Source organism: Leopardus geoffroyi, chromosome C2, assembly GCF_018350155.1.
Source record: "Leopardus geoffroyi isolate Oge1 chromosome C2, O.geoffroyi_Oge1_pat1.0, whole genome shotgun sequence".
NCBI classification, from domain to species: Eukaryota; Metazoa; Chordata; class Mammalia; order Carnivora; family Felidae; genus Leopardus; species Leopardus geoffroyi.
Window position 1 is genome coordinate 57,495,702 of NC_059333.1, and position 14,713 is coordinate 57,510,414.

At 37.1% G+C, this 14,713-nt stretch overlaps 1 non-coding gene and 1 pseudogene across 1 annotated transcript; both read left to right on the plus strand.

Moving 5' to 3' along the window:
* The first annotated feature begins 2,221 nt into the window (after positions 1-2,221).
* On the plus strand, positions 2,222-2,325 carry LOC123576234. The gene has a single exon (XR_006701254.1). It is a non-coding gene; the product is annotated as a U6 spliceosomal RNA (small nuclear RNA).
* Positions 2,326-7,370: 5,045 nt separating this feature from the next.
* LOC123610329 lies at positions 7,371-14,457 on the plus strand (annotated as a pseudogene).
* The last annotated feature ends 256 nt before the right edge of the window (positions 14,458-14,713 follow it).

Consider the following 14,713-nt stretch of genomic DNA (forward strand, 5'->3'; position numbering starts at 1 on the left):
TAGTTCATGACTAGGGCTCATCTCTTAGACTTCACTAATTTCAGAATCTAATTCTAGCCCCACAACACAGATCCCTTACCTTAACCTTATTCTCCTATCTAGGGACAAAATAGCATGGCTTTCAAACTATTTGATGACAAGATTTTTTTAAGACATCACATCTAATTAACTTTGTAAAGAGTAAATATCTGTAAGGGTCAGAATTTTTTTTTTATAAAGAGCTAGATAGTAATATTTTAAGCTTTGCAGGCCATCTGGTTTCTGTCACAAATACTGAACTCTGCCATTTTAGCAAAAGAGCACACACACAGCACCACCACCATCACCACCACAAGCTGTTATTAATATGATCTTGAGCTTAAAAAAGAATGGTTTAATTGCACAATGTCTTTATTTCTTCTGAGGAATATGTTGCTGGCATACTGTTTTGTTTTTTTTTTTTTAAGTTAATGAGTATTTACTACCTCTATGACTACATTTATTATCTTCCCTTATTTTAGTTTCAGGGATGTGATTTTTTTTTATATTAGTCCTTCCTGGGATTTGCTAAACTTGTTAAATTATGGGTTTTCATCCATTAGTTTTGGAAAATTCTTGACCATTCTTTCTTCAGAAATTGCTTCTTTCCATTTTCTTATCTCTTTTCCATCTAGCATTCTACATAAACATGTGTTGGACCTTTTCACATATTCCATAATCTCTTACTTTTTATTTTGTATTTTCTTCCTTTTAGTCTCTCTTTAATTTTGAAGTTTTCTCTGGTCCTGAATTTCTGTTCCTTACTACTCTCCTCTTTTGTATCAAGTGTGTAGTTACATCACTTTTTAAATCAGTGCCTAGTAATAATTATAAACTGATAATTTGTGGATCTGTTTATGTTGTCTGTTTTTCTTTATTGGTTTTCAGTCTATCTGGTCTTCCTTCCAGAAATGCATGGCTATTTTGAATAAAGGATAGAAGGAGAAGAGAGAAAATGGAAAGAATAACAGTAGAGATTTTGGGGATTTTTATCTTCTTTCAAAGGGAATCTAATTTTGTTCTGGAAGGCACACTGAGTATGATCTGAAACTATGGAAAATATAGATTGAGACTCAGAGATACATTAACCAAACAAAAAATAAGCCACATTAATTCCATACTAACTCCTTAGCCATCACTAGATGAGGCTGCTTTGAATATTCAGAGCTTGCAGTTTCCCCACACATGAGACAAATGAATTCTCTCAGGAAGACCAAAATCTTAGGCAGAAAGTCACATATATTTTCAACATGAGTGTATTGGGGCAATTGGTGTGACACCAAAGGCTTCTCTCCAAGACCTTGGGTCTTCAAGTTCTTTCTGACTTGGAACTACTTCCTTCATGGGCCTTCAAAAACTTACTGTTTTCTTATGTCTTATAATATCTATTTCACATATTCATTCCAGCTTTAATCATTTTCTTGGTAGGAAAGAAAAATAGCAGTCAGAATAGCTAGAAGTAGGGGCGCCTGGGTGGCTCAGTTGGTTAAGTGACCAACCTCGGCTCAGGTCATGATCTCATGGTTTGTGAGTTCGAGCCCCGCATCGGGCTCTGTGCTGACAGCTCAGAGCCTGGAACCTGCGTCTGATTCTGTGTCTCCCTCTCTCTCTGCCCCTCCCCCACTCGTGCTCTGTCTCTGTGTCAGAAATAAACATAAAATTTTTATTTTATTTATTTTTTTTTTTAAATTTTTTTTTTCAACGTTTATTTATTTTTGGGACAGAGAGAGACAGAGCATGAACGGGGGAGGGTCAGAGAGAGAGGGAGACACAGAATCGGAAACAGGCTCCAGGCTCTGAGCTGTCAGCACAGAGCCCGACGCGGGGCTCGAACTCACGGACCGCGAGATCGTGACCTGGCTGAAGTCGGACGCTTAACCGACTGCGCCACCCAGGCGCCCCTAAACATAAAATTTTTAAAAAAAGAATAGCTAGAAGTAGAAGTCCGCTGCTCCTTTTGTTTTTAATTTAAAAATTTTTTTAATATTTATGTATTTTTGAGAGAGAGAGCAAGTGGGGGAAGGGACAGAGAGAGAGTGGGACATAGAATCCAAAGCAGGCTGCAAGGTTTGAGCTGTCAGCACAGAGCCCTATGCAGGGCTTAAACTCACGAGCTGGGAGAGATCGTGAGGTGAGTCAAAGTCAGATGCTTAGCCAACTGAGCCACCCAGGCACCCCTTGTTTTTAATTTAAAATATAAACAGTGCTTGCATCCTCAGCACATATACTAAAATTGGAATGATGCAAAGATTAGCATGGCCCCTGAACAAGGATCACATGCAAATTCATGAAGCCTTCCTTATTTTTAAAATAAATAAACAAACTTTTGTAATATAAACAGTGAGAGGCACCTGGGTGGCTCTGTTGGTTAATCTTCAGATTTTTTAATTTGACTCAGGTCATGATCTCAAGGTTGTGAGATCAAGCTTGGGCTGTTGGGCTCTGTGTTAGGCATGGAGCCCTCTTGGGATTCTCTCTCTCTCTCTCTCTCTCTCTCTCTCTCTTTCTGCCCCTTTCCCCTGCTCATGCTGTCTCTGTGTCTCTTTAATAAAGGGAGGAAGGAAGGAAGCAAGGAAGGGTAATGTAAACAGTGATACAGAAGCTTCAGAATACTGAGAGATGAGTCCATGATGCCTTCTATAAAGTAATCCTGCAAAAGATGAGGTTTGAGGCTCAACAAAAATGAAAAAGTGGAGAAAATTCCCAAATATTTGGAAACCAAATAGCACATCTCTACATAACACATGGGTTAGAGAAGGAATCAAAAGGAAAATTAGAAGGTGTTTTGAGTTGAATGAGAATGAAAATGAATTGAAATTTGTGAAATTCAGTTAAAGCATTGCTTAGAGGGAAAATCATAGGGCCAGATGATTATGTTAGAAGAGAAGAAAGATTTCAAATCCACCCATAAAATTAGAAAATTAAAACATAAAAAGAGGAAACATCAGAGGATAAATTAATGAAAAAGAAAACAGAAAAACAATAGAGAATACCAATAAAACAAACAAAAAAACTGATTTTATGAAATCAGTAAAATTGATAAATATCCAGACTTATTAAAGAGGAAAAATTTTTAAAAATACATATTATAAATATTAGGAATAAGAGAGGTGACATCACTAAAGATTTTACATATATTGAAAAGAAAATCAGGAGATTTCACATACAAGTTTATGGTCATAAATTTAGCAAATTATAAGAAATGGAAAAATTCTTTGAAATACACAAATCAGAAAATAAACCAAGTAGCCTCCTGGTTACTAAGTAGATTTATTTTACAGCAAAAAAAAAAAAAAAAAAAATTTGTCCACAAAGAAAACTCTAGGCTCAGATGATCTTATTAATGAATTCTACTAATGAGTTAAGAAGGAAACAGTAGAAATTCTACCATGAGAACATTCACTGATACCAAAACCACACAGTGACATTGAGAAGAAGGAAAATTATAAGACCAATGTTTTTCATGTGTATAAATATTTAAATTATTTTTTAAATTTAGTAAATCATATGCTGCCATATATAAGTCATATCCAAGTGAGGTTTATCCTGAGAATGGAAACTTGTTTTAACATTTAAAAATCAATCAATAAAATTCATCATATTTACAAAATAAAAGAAAAACCACGTGATGTTCTCATGAAATGCAGATAAAGCATTTGACAAAATCCAATATCCATTCCTGATAAAAACTCTCAGCACAAAAGAAATACAAGGGACCCTCCCCAATTTATTATGAATATTTACAAAAAAACATGAAGCCAATACCATGCTTACTCCTGAAACATTGAATACTTTCCCCCTAGGGTGATGAAAAATAAAAGAATATTTTCTTTTACCAGCCCTATTCACTCTCTCCTAGCCAGTACAATAAGTCAAAGAGAAAAAGACAAACAGACAGATAGACACAGATAAATGGCATCCAGTTGGAAAAGAAAAAACATGATTGTCTATGTATACAATTCTATGGAATTTACAAAAACACTACTAGAACAAATAAGTGAGTTTATCAAGTTTGCAGAATAAAATTTTATTATACAAAATTTAATTATTTTTCTATATTACTAAAAATCAGAAATTTCAGTTATAAAATATTATTTACAATAGCATCAAAAATTATAAAATACTTAAGGATAAATCTAACAAAATAAGTTTAAGATCTGTACACTGAAAACTATAATATGTTGCTGAAATAAAAGAAGATCTTTATTTTAAAAAATTTTAATGTTTATTCATTTTCGAGAGACAGAGAAAGACAGAGCATGAGTGGTGAAGGGTCAGAGAGAGGGAGACACAGAATCTGAAACAGGCTTCAGTCTCTGAGCTGTCAGCACAGAGCCCGACGCGGGGCTCAAACTCACAAACTGTTAGATCCTGACCTGAGCTGAAGTCGGCTGCTCAACTGACTGAGCCACCCAAGCACCCCTGAAATTAAGAATCTTTAAAATAAAGAAAGAGACCTATACCATGTTATGTGTCAGAAAACTCAGTATTTTTATAACCGATTTTTGACAAATTAGTCTATAGATGCAACACAGTGCCATTCCAAACCCCAACAGCATTTTCTAAGAAATTGACAAGCTACTTTTAAAATTCATGTGGCAATATAAAAGGCTAAGAATACTTAAAACAACTTTGAAAGGATTTTCTGGTTTTAAGACTTCAAATTATATAATTAAATTTTATTCTTCAAGTTATGTAATTGGCATAAAAATAGGCAAATAAATCAGTGGAACAAAATTAATCCTGAAATAGTCACGCGCCTAAATGGAAAACTGATTTTTGACCAAAGGCAAGATCAAGTCAATGGAAAACGAACAGCCTTTCAACAAACAATGCTTGAACAATTGGACATGCTTATGTTAAAATGAAAACAAACAAAACAAGACAAAACCAAAAAGCAACAGAAAAAACTTGAATCTACACTTTATATAAAAAATAAAAATAAATCTACATGTAGAATTTAAAACTATAAAACTTCTGAAAGAAAACACAGAAGAAAATTTTTATGAACTTGGATTAGGTTCACATTTCTTGGAAATGACATCAAAAGTATCACTGATAGGGGGCGCCTGGGTGGCTTGGTTAAGCGTCTGACTTCGGCTAAGGTCATGATCTTCTAGTTTGTGAGTTTGAGCCCCGGCGGGCTCTGTGCTGACAGCTCAGAGCCTGGAGCCTGTTTCGGATTCTCTCTCTCTGATCCTCCCATGCTCATGTTCTGTCTCTCTCTCTCTCTGTCTCTCAATAATGAATAAACGTTAAAAAAAATTTTTTTAAGTTTCATTGATAGAAGGCCGTAATACATAAATTAGATTTTATCAAAATAAAAACTTGTTTTCTGCAAGGCACAGTTAACGGAATGAAAATGTAAGCCACAGACTGGGAGAAAATTTTTCCAAGTCATATATTTGCTAAAGGACTTGTGTCCAAAATATTTGTAAAAGCTCCAAGCTTAATAATAGGAAAACAAATGGCTCAATAAAAAATGAACCAAAGACGTGAACAGACACTTCGCCAGAGAAAATATGTAGATAGCAAAAAGCACATGAAGAGATGCTCATTTTTTTCTTTTTCTCACCTTAATTTGTCATTAAGGAAAAAGGCAAATTAAAACCACAGTGATATACCACTGTACACCTATTAGAATGACTGAAATTTAAAAAACTGACCATACCAAGTACTGGCAAGAACGTAGAGGAACTGGAGGTACTACATGTTATTAGCAGGGCTATGAAATGGTTTAACGACTTTGAAAAACAGTTTGACGGTTTCTTAAAAAATTAGACATACGTTTAGCATCTGACTTCGCTATTCCATTCCCAGATATTTATCCAAGAAAAATAAAGGAATATCCATACAAAGACTTAAAAATGAATGCTCATTACATTCATGTATCTGTAATTATACTTGTAATACTTACGCATGTATAATTTACAAAAACTAGAAACAACTCAAATATCTGTCACAGGTGAATAGATAAAGTGTTGAATATTGGTACTATGAAATACTAATCAGTGATAAAAAGAATGAACTGTTTATGTATGCAATAACATAGATGAATCTCAAAATAATGATACCGAATGACAATTCTAAAATATGCAAACAGCAAATTGGTTGTTGCCTGAAGGGAGAGAGAGAGAAGAACAGAAGGGAAGATTACAAAAGGGCATGAGGGAACTTTTGCATGGATATGTTGACTACCTTGATTGTACTACTGATTTCGTGGCTGTCTTCATATGTCTAAACTTATAAAATTGAATGTTTTAAATGTGTGGAGTTGGTTTTGTATCTATTATTCCTCAATAAAACTACTTCTTGAATGGATTAACCAATGTGGTATGTATATTATACATACAAACACACACACACACACACACACACACACACACACACACAGTGGAACATTATTCAGCCTTGAAATGGAAGGATATTCTGACACATGCTACAACATGGATAAATCTTGAGGACATTATGCTGAGAAAAATTAGCCAGTCACAAAAAGTCAAATACTGTATAAATTTACTTACGTACAGTATCTAAAGTAGTCCAATTCATAGAAACGGAAAGTAGAATGGTGGTTTCTAGGGCTGAGGGGAGGGGAGAATGGGGAGTTATTGTTTAATGGGTAGAGTTCAAGTCTAATAAGATGAAGAAGTGCTGGAGATTGGTTGCACAACAATGTGAATATATCTAACACTGCTCAACTATACACTTAGAACTGGTTAAGGTAATAAATGCTATGTAATGTGGTATTTTGTACCAAAGTTTCTAAAAGCTGCCTTAAAAAAGTTCAGGAAGTTCAAGGTATCCATTCACTCCTCCTTGCGTCCAGATGTGAGGTTCTGCCTGCCACACTCAGCATGGGTCTGTAGAGACCACTTATGGAGGCATGATGGGCAGTAATCTCATTTGAGCCTAGTACAGTGGGATAGACTTTTTCTAGTCTTTAGTATAAGCATTAACAAATGAAGGAAGAAGAACTTCGGTGCAAAGAAAACTTTTGCAAAAATATTGCTAGGATGACTTATATTTTGTAAAAAGCCCCATGCAATCACTTTGTCACATTGATTCATTCTATCTTTCCCAACACAGAAAAAACGTTTTTGATAGTTGCATAGTGAAAGTCAAGAAAGGGTTCTTTGGACTCAAAAAGGGGGCTTTTCCCATGACCGAACCAAGAGCCAAAGTGTATCATCAACTGGACCTTAAATATCAATATTTGAGAAGGGAGAGGATATTGTAACTGTGGAAACACAGTGGTCAAATCAGTTTTAAAATAAGAATAGTGAAAAATTCAATATTTTTTTGCAAATATTTACATTATCAGTTTTCCAACTTTTCAGATGTCTGTTGAAATGTCATCTCCTCAGGTAGGACTCATGATGTAACACTGCATGATGTTAACCCTCAACCCTCTTACTCTATTGCCTTACGCAACTTCATTTGTTTTTTCCTTGGAGTATTGTCAGTACCTGACATTACATTATGCAATAATTGAGTGTTTATTTGTTTACTTTCTTGCCCATAATAATATCCATGAGTGCAGAGACATTGTCCAAATATCTCATTCACACTATGTCCTTAGAGACTAAAACAATGCCTGGCACATAGAACAGACTGGAAAAAAAATTGTTGCATGAATGGAGTACCAACAAGCCATTGGATTTGCGTATATCTCTTGTCACAGGGCTGAGAGGGGCTTAGGAGCCAATCAGTGAGCTAGATCCTATCCTGCCATTTCTCACCCCAAACTCAGAGCACCTCATGGTCACAGACACTGTCTAACATGATCATTTGGAGTTAAGCCCATACTTCATTTTTGTTCTTTTTTATGTGTTCTATATCCCAGGCAGGTGAAAAGGTCCCTTAAAACTCACATCCTAGAAAGATTCCCCATTATAGACTCTCTGGATATTCTTGTAAATAAAAAGATAATCAGTGAAAAATAATTAAATTTGCATCTCTGGACCAGCAGCCTTGTTTTATTTTCTATCATAAATGTGGCTCCTGGAAAAAAAATTCATTAGGATTTATGCAGGTCACTACCAAGAAATTTCACACTGAATAAAATTCTTAGGTAAAATAAAAAGTCTTCATATAAGCAGGGAGCTGACAAGGCTCTATAAACCTTGGTGTATAGACCCAGATGCAGTATCTGCTGGGTAGATGTGATGAATCACTGCAAAAAGGTACCCTCTCCTTAGCTTACCTGTGTCCCATCCCTGTGATCCCTCCTCCACTCTGGACAAGCAGGGGTAATTGTCTCAGTCCCAAGACTTCCAAGTAGACCTGAAGGTGAAGAACTTATATGAGTCCCATTAGCATGAGTCTGATGGGGATATCTTGGTCCCATATAATTTAATAATGTGGTAACCTCATAAGAGGGAAGTCCTAGAACAAGTTCTCATAACTCAGCTGAGAATAAAGCAATTAGAAGTAATATGTGCTTATATCATTTCACAGCCACACCTCAAAATGCTACTAACCTGTAATTAACCACAGCTCACCATGCTCAATCATCTCCTCATATTACAGGCGCCAGAAGTTTATAATTTCTTAAGAGATGGCAAAAAAAGTAGGACTGATAAGAATCAATTTGTGCTGCAAAGTTCATCTCCTTTTGCAGGTATCACAGGATGCAGGAGGTGGAAGAACTGTAATTAATGAGATGTTAGATCCTGGTCCAACCAAAATGAATAAAGGGAGGTTCTGGAGGTTAAATGATTTTCTCACATTCTGGAAGAAGACAGAGCTAGAATAGAGCTGTGTCCCCCAGGGCCCCATTTCAGTACTTTTTCTACAACTACCAATAACATTCTGGATTTGTGGTGTTTAAACATTTTTATCTTTTGCAGAAGAACCCCTTCTTCAACCAAATTCCAACTCAACGTGTGATGTTAGCAACAGAGAAGCGAGTAGGTGACCTGGTGAGGCAATGGGGGAACTACTTTGCTTTTCCTATCCACAGTTGAAGATTGGAAGGAACGTCTAAGAAGGGATTGTGGAGTCTTGAAATATGTCTTTAGCGCTCACAATGCCACTCTTCTAGTTCCCTTTTCTCTCTTTGGGAGTCTGGCCTGCCCCTGTTCTCATGACGTTAGCCCCTCTGCACGCTCACCCTCTCTTTCATTTGCAGCTGAAGGTAGTCAGTGTTACCTTGAATTGAAATTATTCACACTAATACTTATCCAATTGCAGTTCAATTTTCTTTATAAGGCTTTACTTTCTCTTTACTTGTGAGATATAGTCTCCTCTCCCAGTGAACATTTCAAACAATTGGGTTGGATAATTATTTTGGTAAGAGACGTCTGGTCTGGGGGGGGGGTGCAGTAGAGCTGTCTAACTAGCTTCAGTTATTGTAGGCATGCATCCCAGGTAGCAATCAAGAGACACTACATAATATTTTTTCAGCTCTCCGTGCCTGGGTTGTAAAGCTCACTCTGCTAGTTACTTCCTATGCAACCTTAAGTAAATTGCTTAACTTCTCATAGTATCAATTCTCTAGTCTGCCAATTAGGCTTAAGAATTGTCCCTCAGGGGCACCTGGCTGGCTTAGTCAGTAGAGTATTTGACTCCTGATCTCAGGGTCATGAGTTCACCTCCCACGTTGGGTACAGAGTTTACTAAAACTAAAATAAAATTACATGCAAAAGAAGAAGAAGAACAAGAACAAGAAGAAGAAGAACAAGAAGAACAAGAACAAGAACAAGAACAAGAACAAGAACAAGAACAAGACATCTACTTTGGAAGACTGTTAAGAAACATTAAAGATCATAAGGAGTGTGGTATATCTTGCAATTGTGAGGGCAGCAAACAAACATTGATTCCATTCTCAACTCCCTTCTCCCTTTTAGAAGAGGTCGATTGAGGTGAAATGGACTTTGACTTCTGATGATCTATTCCCAGTAACTGGTGGGAGGGAACAGACCACCAGCTTTTGCAACTGGAATCTATTCTTCCCAAACAAAAGCTCACCCACCCTTTCCAGGCCCTTCCCAGTCTTTGCTCCTGCTCCCCTTTGCCTTCTAGAGCACAGACTGGTTCATTCATTCAATAAATGCATGGCTCTAGTCTTGCTTATGCATGTGTGTGCACACACACACCCACACACACACACACACAAATAAAACACAGGTTCATCACCCCAAGAAATCTACATTTCAGTTGCGATTTTATATATATACATATATGAGCTATACACTTTTCCTTTAACCACACCTATGTAAGGGTTTCACAGGGGATCAGGGGGGTTGTTGATTAGTAGGAGGTCACAGTAAAACAGTAGAATTATAGCAATAATCACAGATTTGTCTATAAAAGAGGTGGGTGCATATGGTGCATATCATGCTCATCTTAATTTAATAAACAGCAGCATATAGTTCATTCTGTAAAGTGACATTAATTCTCATCTTTTTGTGGTCTAAAACAACTTTTCAGAAGTTAAAAAGAAAACACTACAATAGATGGAAGCCAGCAACAAATGCAGTAGGATTTCAGTGTCGAGAGTGGCCAAATAAAGCTACAAGTCTTCCTGTCTCAGTCATACATCACTTGAAAAAGTGATGTATCAGTCTCCTATGTAATACCTTCTCCCCTTCCCCAGCTCTGCTTGGTTCCAGAGGAAATATTTTCCAGGCTCTTCTGCCCCCAGGGTTCTGGGAAACTTAGCCAATTGGAAGGCAGTGACCAAGGACTGAAGGACAAGACAAGCAAGCAAGGTGGGGTATTTCTCCTCCTTCTCTGGGTCTTGTGGTGTTTTTGGCAGTGGCTACCATCTCCTCTGTGACAGCAGCTCCCGTTGCACAGGCCAACTGTGTTTCAGTTGCTGTGGGACCACAGTCCATCTCCCTCGTCTCACTGGCAGGTGATAGGAGCTTCCTGCTGACGCTAACCTCTCTGTTGTCTTGCCATCTGCTTTTTGGATTCCTAGAGATTCTATCACCTGTGTAACCAATTCCTGATATTAAGTTTCTTCAGTTTTAAATGTTTACAGTGATAGCTGTGTGCCTGTTTTGACTTTGCCTTGTACATAGGGCTTGATCTCGCGTAAATGCACCATGCATTCAGATGTGCATTGTGTGTGTGTCTACAAGATACTGCGAGCACAGTAGAGACAAAAATTAACTTATATAGGATATCCAACACTAGCTGGCATGCAGTAGGTGTTTAATGTGCATTGCTTGTAAATTAACTGGCTATAGCATTAGGAGAAATAACATAAAAAGTAATTCAAATATGGAAGATTCATAGCAACTATACACATTTCATGAATTAAAAAACATTTATACCCTTCACTGTGTTATACATATTCACAGTAATATACATTATACATGTGTCAGAACAACAATGTCCAAAGTTTCATTTGACTAAATATATAAACTATACATAGGTACTCCCCTTGACTCTTCATGAGTTACAGTATATAATCGCTTTCTCACTACTTAAATATATGTAAATATTTTTAATATATATTTAAATAAATAAATAAATAAACATACATACACATATATCACTTGACATGCAGAAGATCCCTTCCTCTAAAATCCTAACCCTAACTCTAACCCATATCTGAGAGAGTGACTTCTTGAACAGCCGATAAAAAAAGCTGAGAAGTTATCCTGAGAAGACCCCAAACATTTAGGAACTGATAATATTTCCAAAAATGGGTGAGAAGGTAGAGACAAAAACAGAAGGCCTGATTGAAAAAAATAATACTAATAAAAATTTTGATTCATATTTCGTTTGTAATCAATCAATATTTTTCATGGCATTATATCAACACTCTTCAGAGTTTGTAAAGCAAGTAAGAAAACAAAATTTGTAAAAACAATATCATGATATGGTATTTAATAAGATGCACAATGACTAAAGAGAGTTCACATCATTGGAAGTTGTAAAAACCTGGGAAGCTTCAGGAAGGAAGTGATCTTCACCTGTGTCTTAGAGAATGGCTGGCAGGTTGACCTCTCCCACATGCTATTCTCTCCTTCCCATTCAACTACAGTGTTTCGGCTTTCATCTGCCTGATATGCTGAGCTTTTATATAAAGTTTATTATGTATCTAAGAGCAGGTGGATTCTTTGATCTGTAACATCCCTGTAAAATATAAATACTCTGAGTTATGGACACAAACAAATAGAAAACAAAACTCTGAAATAATTTGCCATGGCAGAAAGTAGGAAACTAAATTAGAGAAATATTTTTAGCAAAGTGCTTAGAATATTAAATCAGTATTTTTAGGAAGATTAATCAGTGATGTGGTAAGGTAGATAAAAACCATAAATTAGGGGACTATTACAATAATTAACGTGTAAGATAAAAACACACATGACAGTGGTCACCATGCAGTGAAAAGAAGCAATGGGCACTTGGAACCTAGTAAAGAACACATTTTTAAAAAGCAATGTCATCTTGATTTATAATGCAAATAACGCTAACATGTATTAACGTTTTAAATGACATCGAAGTTTCTAGTTGGGATGCCTGGAGAAATTGTCCTATCACTTAGAGAAATTTAAGGCAGAACGAGGAAGAGAGCTAAAGAAATGCTGGACTTGGTGGGTACAAAGTCTGAGATACCAGCAAATATCCCAACCGAAATGTCCAGCAAGATGGGAAATTTCAAGCTTGTAAAACCTTCAAACTGGATTGAGTATTTGCTAAAAGGTACATTAAACTTAATTGTAGGTGTATCACATTCTTGTCCAGCTAACTAGTTTGTCAAATACCTTAGGTGGAAAAAAAAGTCACATAAAAATGTCCATTAAAAATGGTTTCTAAAGCACCAATGAGGGGAATGCGTTGATTTGTTCGTATACTTGACAGTAACGAACACTGATTTTGCTCAGCTTCAAGGTGAAGAAATTTAAGATTTCCACAGCAGTAGCCAAGTATAATCTGTTGGCTTCATCCATAATCTTCTACACGATAGTCTCTTTTGGAGAAAATTTACACTTCCTCCTCCGGCTGCCTTTATAAAAGACCAGAGTGTGTTGCACTACTTCCCCTTCAGCAGATTTAATTTTATTTTGTAATTAACAATAACTAGTTTGGGAATTATGCAGTGGTGTCTCTTGGTTTTGAATTTTCGTTGAGTCTTTTTATGAAAAATTACAAACTGCTCAGAGGGACTGCTGTAGTTTGTTGCCATGGATAATTGTCTCTAAATAAACTCAGGGTAGTTAACCGGAGATGAACAGATGGAAATAAATTGATGGAAGTTGACTATTGCGCCTCTTGGCTCCTGTTTGTCACCAGCGGCACATCTTTTTATCTTGTCATGCCTGGCATTTTACACACTTGAACTTTACCAATGTCAGCTGGATCCCTCCTCAGAGCCTGCATGATACTGAGCTCCAGGGCAGAGCCCACTACTACCCTGATCAGAGCCACACTAGAGACCATGGCCTAATCACAGTTCTCTAAGCCCTGTAGAAAGGAAGGCTACACATATAGGTATGGCTGCCTAACCTCGGCCATGTTCAACTAACCTCAGCTAGAAATGCAAGCAAGCTCTGTTTAGCATCACCATTTCTTTGCCTTTACTTTACATATGGGGAAAATTAAGCCAGGGGAAGGGAGATGATTCAGCTTAGTGTCCATTTATTGAACTAATTCCACAATGAGTTATTAAGTGCCAATGGTAGGCTACCTACTATTCTGGACACTGGGAAGACCACAGTGACAGGGTACAGGCTCTGCCCAGGTGAAGCCTGCTGGTCAGGAGCTCCCCAGCACCAGGATCACATGCCAGTGACAACAGATGGAACCAAAGAACACCAGCCAAGGCAGCCGTTACTGGATTCCAGGGGGTCTGATCCTCCCCTCCTGGGAATATCATTTTAGAATAAAAAACGATAATATTTCGTGTTAATTTTTTTTGCTCAATGCACACCAAAACTGAAAGAGTACGTTGTGCAGTTTTGGTCAGTTGATCAGTTTTACAACATCACGTGGTTATTTTGTAGCATATTTTGAAAAAGAGAAACAAAGACAGGCATTATATAACGGACACGATATCATATAACACATCAAGATTGTAAGCATTGTAAGTAAAATGTGTTGCATTATGTTAATATATAAAGGTCTGGGGCTGGGAGAGGGGCAGTGGCCAGGCACCCACAGGCATCCACCACAGCCACCACCAGGCGCCCAAGAAGAAGGTCCACTCCGCCAAGGAGGCAACAAAGGAGGAGGACAAGAGGGAATCCATGCAGTTGTCAGCACCTGCTTCTGCAAAAGTGGAAACGAAGCCAAAAAAGCAGCAGGAAAGGATGAATCTTCAGACAAAAAAGTGCAAACAAAAAGGAAAAGGGGAGCAGAGGGAAAACAGGTGGAAGTGTGAACCACAAAACTAGAAAAGACTTATCTGCAGAAAATGGAGACGCTAAGGAGAGTCCAGCCTCTGATGAAGTAGGAGAGAAAGAAGCCAAGTCTGACTAATGTCATATGCCATGTCGTATCAGTAGTCCTTAGCCCAGGCATATTTTGACCAACTGTTTTGTAAATGCAAGTTTTTAGTAGCTCTAGAAACATTTTTAAGAAGTAGAGAATCCCACCTCATCCAATTTTTTAAGTGTAAATGCTTTTTTTTTAAGAAGTGAAATAAATCATTTACTTGTTGTTTATTTTGTGGTGCAACCAGAAAAATGTAGGATATTGAACCAGAGGTTTTGATTGTCTTGGGTGTCAGTTTATT